Raw genomic sequence first — 9,501 nt, 5'->3', positions numbered from 1 at the left:
CAGAAATCACCCAGTAGGTTCTCAGCCTTCCTAATGCTGCAGCCTTTTAATTCAGTTCCTCATGCTGTGCTGACCCCAACCCTGAAATGATTTCCTAACTGGAGTTTTGCTTTTGTTATGAATCATAATGTGGATCTGGTGTGCAACCTCAAAGGGCCGAGACCTGCAGGCTGAGAACCACTGACTTAGGTGCAAAAACATATGCGGATTAGCTTCAAGATCCTCAAGGAGGGAGCAGAAAGGAGGGAGAGGGAAGATATGGAGGGGGGGACATAGTTGACAAACACACAGCTGTCTGTAGTGGAGAATTATTCTTTTACATGTATTTATCTAGGCGGTAAGTGGCGTGCCATGGCCTGCATATGGAAACTAGAGAGCAGCTCATCAGGAGTTGGCTCCCTCTGTTTCACTATGTGGGTCCTGAGGCCAGAACTTAAGTTATGGGTTTGACAACAAGCATCCTGACCTGCTGAGACCTCTCACCAGCCAGCCTGTCGTGAACGAGTCTTTTAAAATGATTTATTTTTATTTCATGTGCATTGGTATTTTTGCCGGCATGTATATTTCATGAAGGTGTCAGATCCCCTGGAACTGGAGTTACAGACACTTGTGAGCTGCCATGTGGGTGCTGGGAATTAAATCCAGGTCCTCTGGAAGAGCAGCCAGTGCTCTCAATCACTGAGCCATCTCCAGCCCTGAGGCATTTTCCTAATTGAGGTTCCCTCCTCTCAGATGACTTTAGCTTGTTGGTCAAGTTGGCATGAAACCATCCAGCACAAATACGGTGCTAGAAAACTGGATATCCACACATAGAAGAATGAAGCTTGATGCTTCTCTTCCACCCCGAACACAAATCAGCTCCAAATAGAAGAACTCAATGATAGACCTGAAGTTCTGAAACAACTTCTAGAAGAAAAAGTAAGGAATACCTTTTAGGATGTAGACACAGGTGAGGACTTTCTGCCTAGAACTGTGGGTGCCCAGGAAACATGAGCAACAAAACCAACAAGTGGGACTTAGTGACAGTAGCAGCTCCTGGACTGTAAAGGAAACATGATAGACTGGAGAGACAGTCTATGAAGTGAGGGGAGGGGGGGAAGCTCTGCTAGGTACACATCGGACAGGGGGTTTGTTTCTAAAATATACAAGGAACTCAAGAAGCTGAATGCCTTAAATACAAACAACCAAGTTAAAAACTTGGTGGTGGAACTAAACAGAGTTCTCAGAAGAAAAAATACGGTAGTTTAGAAAGATCTTTAAAACGGTTCACCAGCCTTAGCCATTAGGACAGGCAAATTAAAACTACTTTGAGATTTCATTTTCCCTATCCAAACCAGAAAGATTAAGAAAGCAAAAGACAACAAACACTGATAGGATGGGGGGGGGGGGGACTGGGAATCCTCCTGCACTGTGGGTGGGAGTAAGAAATGGTTCATTACTGCTATGGGAATTCCTCGGAAAGCTAAAAATATGTCTACCACATGACCCAGCTCTAACCAAAGGCTTCGATTCCTACTGCAGGGACATATGCTCATCCATATTCAAAGCTTCTCTATTTACTGTCGCTGGATGAGGTGGTTTAGATGAGAATGACCCCCACAGGTTTATATATTGAATGCTTAGTGAGCAGCACTACTTGAAAGGATTAAGAGACATGGCCTTGTATGAGGAAATGCGTCTCTGAAGTAGGCTTTGGGGTTTCAGAAGCCCAAGCCAGGCCCACTGTGGTGTGGCTCTTTCTGCTGCCCGCAGATCTGAATGTACTACCGCTCTCAGCTGCCATGTCGGCCTGCTTACTGCCATGCTCCCCGCCAGGAGGATAATAGACTCAACCTCTGAACCTGTAAGCAAGCCCCAATTAAGTGTTTTCCTTTATAAAAGTTGCCATGGTCATTGTGTCTCTTCACAGCAATAGAACATGGGCTAAGACACTGGGACAAGGAAGCAGCCTGCATGTCCGCCAACGGGACCTGAGTAATGAAAATGTGATACCTACATACATACAATGGATGCCATTCAGCTGTAAAGAAAAATTCAATTACATTTGCAGTTAAATGGGCGGAGCTAGAAAACATTATACAGAATGAGGCGACCTTACCCCAAAAGACAAACACTTATACCATATATATTGACCTTAGAGTATGCATAGAACCCAACATCTAGAAAGGAAGGGTTGACGGGAAGAGGAAGTGAAGTCTTAAGAGGACTGGGTGAAGGGAGCAGAGGGAATGATACAGAGAGGCATTTACACAGAGAGAAGGATGGGATAGGAATCACTAAACATAGAAAAATCTTTATTTTTTTCCAATTAGAGTTACCCTAATTATTCTCCTCCTGCAACCCATGCGTTGCCAGATTAAAAGCCCAGAAGGATGTGGGATACTTCCCGTTGAGTTGTTGATTCGAGGTATCCCAGAGACCCTGCGCCACACACAACAATACAGACTATAGCTATTGCTATGGCGTGCCCACCAGAACTTAACGGTAAAACATTATTGTTAAAGAAACCATACTTGCTCATCATCAGACATGGAGGACACCGACACGGTTGACTGGTTCAAGCAACTGACAATGGCTGGCGAATTCAGGAAGTGGCAGGCCCTCGATATGACTTCATAAACCACCTGGGATCTGTGAGCCACAGATTGTATTACTGAAGAATGGCTTGAGCCATGGATTATATTGCTGGAAAATGACTGTCTGTTTGCTTCCGTAATTATTTTTCTTAGTAAGATGCCATATGATTATTTAGGTTTCCACTTACTCAGTCAAATGGTGAGCACATTCTGTAAACAGAGTTTGTGGTTTTCCTGGGATAAATAACCACACATTTACAATCTCTTGGCTTATTGACAATAGACAGGTATACTCCAATCCATTGTGTATTTGTTTTGCTAGTTTACTCTCAGAAACGTTGAATATGTCTAGACTAATTAATGACACATTTGTAGCCTGGTACTTTATTAACATAAACAGTTTATCAAACCCGCCATGTAAAGTCGGTACTGCCATGTCCTTCCAACGTTGTGAGCAAAGAAAGTCGACTCCCCCATCTCTTTCTCTCCTGTAAAACCAACAGTATCCTCCTTCACCCTTTATTCTAGCTCTAAAGTCACACTGCTAACATTTTCTTGTTTCTCAAAACTGATAGCAACCAAGTCTTGTATACATCACTTAAAGATAATACTCAAGACTGCGTTAAAATACAATTGTAAAAAAGTAAATACTTCGTTTACTTCTTTTCCTTTATAATTTCCTCAGAGAACCATCTTGAAAAGTCACAAAACACTTGGTTGAAGGGCTGAAAGAAATCCGCAAGACCGCTTGCCCACTGTAGCTCAACAAATAAGGAAATAGAGACTGAGATTTGAACTGGGGTCTGGGGAGACAGAGGACAGCCCCAGGTATAGCTCTTTATGAGCTGGCCTCCTTATTTGTGACACAGGCTCTCCCCCTGGCTTGGAACTTATCAAGAGGGTTAGGCTGGCTGGCTATCACGCCCAGAGGATCTACCTGTCTCCACCTTCCCCAGCGCTGGAATTCCAAGCCCAGTTTTTGTTACCTGAGCTCTGAGGGATGGAACCCAGGTCTTCAGCTTGGAAGCTAAGCACATTAACAATGGAATTGTCCCCCAGACTCAGGAGATCAACTTTCCCTCTTTTTCTTTTCTTTTCAGACTTATTCACTTTATTTTTCTGGTATAAAAGCCCTAGGTGGTGGCCACAGGTCCTAGGTCCTCTGACTTTAGCCTCTACTGTGGGTTTTCACAAGATGGTCAGTGATTTTCCGATAAGGAGATTTAGTAAATATCAACTCTTGCCAGGCCTTGGGGCGGATGACAGGCAAGTGGCTACAGGTCTTGGAGATGGCATGAAAGGCGGCCTTGTCAAGTTGCCAAGGTGGCAGTGTAATCCCTGATCAATGTGTAGCAGTCATCAATACCAGCCATCGGCAGCAGTCTCTTGGGCACAGGAACAGATTCAATGCCAGTGCCTGTGGGGACAGGGATGAGACACATCGGTACAGAACCACACTGGCCTGTCACCTTGCATGGAACAGTTATGGGCTTGCCAATCTTGTCACCCCAGCAGGCCCGCCATGCAGGAATGACTGTAAAGGCTTTGTCCTTGGAGCACTTAACACCACGATCAATATGACCATTGTAGTCCCTGATACTGACAAGAACCTTGAGCCTGGCCTGCTGGCCAGCCAAGTCTGGTTCTGCGCTGGCAGTCTTTACAATCTCACCTTTAGGAATGCTCCCAGGAAAAAGGCAATCATCTTGGATCCCCTAATGGGCAAGAAGCAAGGTAGATCTCTAGATCTCTTCCAGGGATTTGGTCTTCCTGTCCTTGACCAGGTGGTCCAGCTTGGTGATGGGAATCTACTCTTTTGTCTTCAGCTTTGCCTCCACAAGCCCGGTGGTCTCAACCACAGCCATGGCTATAGTCACAACTGCCTGCAGCCTCTAAGACCACAGCCCATCCCTCTGCAGAAGACTGCCTCATGCCATCTGGTGTTTTCCCAAAGATTGAGTTTGAGTTTCTAATGATCACGTGCCCAGCTAATGGCAGAGAATGAACCAGAACCCAGATCTTTGCAACATCGTGTTCCTCAACAGAATCAGACTCCATTACAATGACTTCTTAGACTTTGCCAAGTTCAATGTCTCTACTGTGTCATCAGGAGCCACCTCAGGCTCAGGACAGGGGGTGAAATGGTAACTGTTTATTGTTACAGAATTAATTCACCATTTCACAAGTTTCCTGAACTCTTCTCCAAAAATCAAATACATTATCCAGTAGTCCAAATCTGTAGTCAGAAGGTAATCTTCTACCCATTCATTTGTCAATTTGTCAAACATTTACTGTACTGTTGATTGTGTCAGTAAATATCATGCTTGCTAAAGACACTGAGTCCATGAAGCACACAGTCTAGCAGGAGACAGATAAACCAAATATTGGCCAAGACTAAAGACTAATATTCATTATGTGGTTAGTATATACAAACATCTTAAATGAATTTTCTCATTTAACTATTCATGACAATACTGCATGATAACAATTTGTAACCATTTCACAGACAAGGAATATGAGGCTTGGGAAGTTTAACCAAAACTCGGGCTGATATAATTAGGCAATTCCATACTACCATGTTTTTCTCTGGATTCCAATATGATACTGCTTAGAGTTTAGCAAACTGAAACACAGGGACTCTTTGGAGAGAGCTCTTACTATGGAAAACAAGTGAACGGGGATAACCAAAGTGATGTGGGATGTCCTTCCGTATAAGTGTTGCTTTTATTGGTTGATGAATAAATCTGTTTGGGCCAATGGCTTAGAAGAGTAAAGCCAGGCAGGAAATTTGAACAGAGGTATATAGAGAAAGTGGGCAGAGTCAAAAAGACACCATGTAGCTGCTGAAGGAGAAAGATACCCAGTGGAACCTTACTTTACCTGTAGGTCACATCCTCATGGTAATACACAGATTAATAGAAATGGGTTAATTTAAGATGTAAGAGTTAGTTAATAAGAAGCTTGAGCCATTGACCAATGTTGTGATTAATACAGTTTCTGAGCAGTGGGGAAACAAACAAGCAGTCTCCATCTACACTAAAGGATACATTAGAGACATCATTTTGGAAGAAACCTTAGGAAAAGTAACAGTGTTACTAAGACTGGAGCATTGATGTACCTGGGTAGGGGAGGGCAGCTGGAGAAGGGCCTAGAGAGGTGGATAGAGTTGTACCTTATTCAGAGTAGTAGAGCATGCATATTTACGGATTTCGGGGTGAGGTGACAGATCAGGGGTGCTTCTTGGACACACCAGTTTGAGCACAATGAGAACGGAGAGTTACAGCCAAGCAAGTTTGTGGTTAGAGAGCTGGGCCAAAGCTCTTGAGATTGACCTTGATGAGATCCCGGACTGACAAGGAGGGGAACAATTCAGGAGTTATTTTGAAGTTAGATTCAATAAAAACAAGGTGATGAGTTGAATGGCCTAGCAGGTAAAAGCCCTGGCTGTTCTTCAAGAGGACTTTGGTCTGATTCCTAGCACGCAAATGCCAGTTTGCAACCACCTGTAACTCCAGAAGGCAACGCCCTCTTCTGGCTGGTCTGGTGCCACAAATGTGGTACCAGGCATACATGCAGACAAAATATTCATATACATAAAGAATAACATAAAAATAAAGGGAATTTTTAAAAAAAGATTTCAATATGTAGAGTTAATATACTCACTTTTCAGACCAAGAACAATTGTGTTCTATGAGGACTTCTACTTGAGACTGTTTTACACTGAGTAATAGCCTAAAGCCCCATTAATGAACTCCCCTTTCACCAGGTCCTATCTGCTTTTTGGAACAAAACAGAAAGTAAAGAATGTAAAAATAAAATTATTTACCCACAGCCCAATCTTATCAGTACTTGAAATCTCCATGACCTTTGAATAAGAAGTTTCCAGAACTGCCATGAAAGACCACAAGTCATTTTGTCAAGCAGAGTTATCATAGTAAAATATAAATAAGTGGAGTGCTTACCTGCCACTTTGGAGACCCCAGGTTCAATCCCCAGTACTGCCTACAAAACCAAACCAAACCACAACAGCTTGGAATGTGCACAGTTGGTAGGCTGCTTCCCTAGCATGTGTGAGGCTCTGGGTTTGGTCCCCGGCATCATATAAATCCAGAGTGATGGCATGTGCCTAGAATTCCAGCTCTCAGGACGTGGAGACAGGAGGGTCAGAAGTTCAAGGTCAGCTTCAGCTACACGGTGAGTTTAAGGCCAGTCTCAAATACACACACACACACACACACACACACACACACACACACTTGTGCCAAGCAAGACAGTATTGTGGAAATTCCCTGAGCGATTATTCACTTACTTGCTAGGTTTTATTCCCTTTCTGGTTGGCACCAGTCTTACAGTAATAACAAAAGCAGCGGTGCTTAGACCCAACTCCTGCCAAGGAGCCTGTGGTTTAATAAGAAATACCAAGAGACGAAAGAAACTGGAGGCACAGATGAAAAGAGTGCCAGCAGGGATCAGCTGAGGTGCTGGGAGTCAACCCGTGAATGGGGCAGGACTCAGGCCTGAGACAGAGTGCCCTGTTCACCAGCACCTGGCTAAGTCCCCAGGAGGAGGTGTCTGACTATGTTACAGGCGGTTAGGAGAGCAAGGCAGGGGCAGAGAGGTTTGGTTGCAGACGGTGTCCTGTGAAGTAGTATCAAGAACTACACCTGCAATGTACACAAACAGCTGCAGCCCCCGGATCCCAATTCAGCCTGTTTGAATCTGAGATCTGCCTCTTACCGTGGGATTTGGGGGCAATTTGCTTCTGGGGTTAACACATCTTCAGATGGAAGTAATTGTATTTTTACAAACCTTTGCTTTGAAGGTTAAGTGAATGTAAATCATTTGGGGAGTTTAGAGCGAGCTCAAAGTAAGTCCTAATAAACATTAACAAGTGGTGCTACTATGTTGCGGGAGGTCCTTCCGCTCCTCCAGCCAATAGCCGCTGAGATACCAGCCCATTGGGGCGTGGTTTCTCTCCCTTTAAAAAAGTGGCTACTTCCCTTCTGGCTCTCTTTGCTTCCTGCTCCGTTTCAGGCGACTAGGCTCCTTCCTGATTGCGCAGAGGGCTGTTGTTGTCTGGGATGGTTATCTGTAAGTTTTTTCCCCCTTAAATAAATACCACCCTATTAATCATAATTCCAAACTAGTGTGGCATTGTTTGTGACTTACGCCTTCACTACTATAAATGTCTTTTTTTTTTCTGAGACAGGGTGTCTCTGTGTAGCCCTGACTGCCCTAGAACTCACTCTGTAGATAAGGTTGGCCTTGAACCCAGAGATCCCCCTACCTCTGCCTCCCGAGTGCTGGGATTAAAAGCATGTGCTACCACTGCCTGGTTATAAATGCCATTTGATGTCTTTATTTTTTGTTGTTATTGTTTGAGACAGGGTCTGACTGTGTGATCCTTCTTGTCTCAACCCCGTGAAAACTGGGATTAGGATTACACATACGGTCTATCATGGCAGGAAAGGAAGGAAACATGAAAAGCTGGAACATGAAGGAACAAAGCAGGAACATGAAGCCGGCCACATTGAATCTGCGTCAAATATCAGAGGACAGGCAGCAAAGACGACTCGGCAGGTAAACGTATTTGCAGACCTGAGCTCGTGCCCGGGAACCCACATGAAAACCTGGACGTGGTGGTACCTGCAATCCTCACAGTCCTACAGTGAGATGGGCATGCAGGTAGGAGAGTTCTTGGAAGATCATGAAGCCAGCTAGCCTAGAGTATACAGTGCCCCACTGGAAACAAGAAAGACCCTGCCTCAACAGAAGAGATGGGGCAAATTAACTCCTAAAAGTTGTCCTCTGAGCTCGACATGTACACCATGGTACATAAGCACCCATGAGCTAACGTTCCAGAATAAAATAGAGAAGCAGAGCACCGCCAATGAATACTAGAGCTCAGCTCGCTGGGTCATCTGCTGCTCCAGGATCCCTTGCCCAGGGAACATTCCTATCCATGGTCAAGATGGCTCCTCCCACATCAATTAATATAATCGGGATAATCATCCAGGGGCATGCTGACAATAATGTAGGAGGAGGCCGCTAGTTAGTTCCCAGCTGCTTCGCCCCAAAATAATCACACAGAAACTGTATTATTTAAGTCATTGCCTGGCCCATTAGCTTTAGCTTCTTATTGGCTAACTCTTACTGATTAACCCATCTCCCTTAATCTGTGCATCACCATGAGGTCGTGGCCTACCAGCAAAGTTTCAGCACATCTGTCTCCTGCAGTGGCTACATGGCTTCTCTCTAACTCCTCCTCCTTTCTCCCAGCATTCCGTTTAGTTTTCCCCACTTAGCTCTGTTCCCCTACAGCTCTGCTATAGGCCCAAAGCAGTTCCTTTATTAACCAACGATATTCACAGATCATCATCACTTGGGACATCTTCCCTCTCTCTCCATGCCTGAGTCCAAATCTGTTTTTTTCGTCCTCTTTGTAGCACAGAATGCCCTCAATTGTCTAACAGCTTAGCTAAGAAATAGATATGAACTAATAGTCTGTGGCCCAATTCATCTGGATTTTGCTGGCAATGCTAACTAACACAAATTAAAACTTAAAATGACTATGTTTGCATAGTCATTTTAAGTTAAATGCAGTATTGACTAAAGAAAATCAAAGTGACTTTGATTCAAAACGAATAAATTTACCCTGGAAAGTTGCATCTGATGTAGATAACAGTCCTGAAAGGCTCTTCAGGCCGGAGACAACTCAAATCTAGACAGAACTCTTGGATAATTATACTTACACCCTAAAATTTAAAGGAGAGGATTTGGGACTATAGCTCCATGGCAGAGCACCGGTTTAGAGTGGGCAAGGCCCAGTTTTGAATGAAAAACTGCTTGTGTCAGAGCTTACATCAGTAGCTGAGGGGGCAGGGTAGCCATATTAGTCACTTAAAATGGTTTTTTGAAACAAAGT

At 44.1% G+C, this 9,501-nt stretch overlaps 1 pseudogene; it reads right to left on the bottom strand.

The window, feature by feature from the left end:
* Nucleotides 1-3,744: 3,744 nt before the first annotated feature.
* The window catches only part of LOC113457097, a 60,029-nt pseudogene continuing 54,272 nt past the window's right edge, over nt 3,745-9,501 (bottom strand).

The sequence above is a fragment of the Microtus ochrogaster genome, chromosome 18, assembly GCF_000317375.1.
Source record: "Microtus ochrogaster isolate Prairie Vole_2 chromosome 18, MicOch1.0, whole genome shotgun sequence".
NCBI classification, from domain to species: domain Eukaryota; kingdom Metazoa; phylum Chordata; class Mammalia; order Rodentia; family Cricetidae; genus Microtus; species Microtus ochrogaster.
This window is presented reverse-complemented; position numbering and strand designations above follow the sequence as displayed.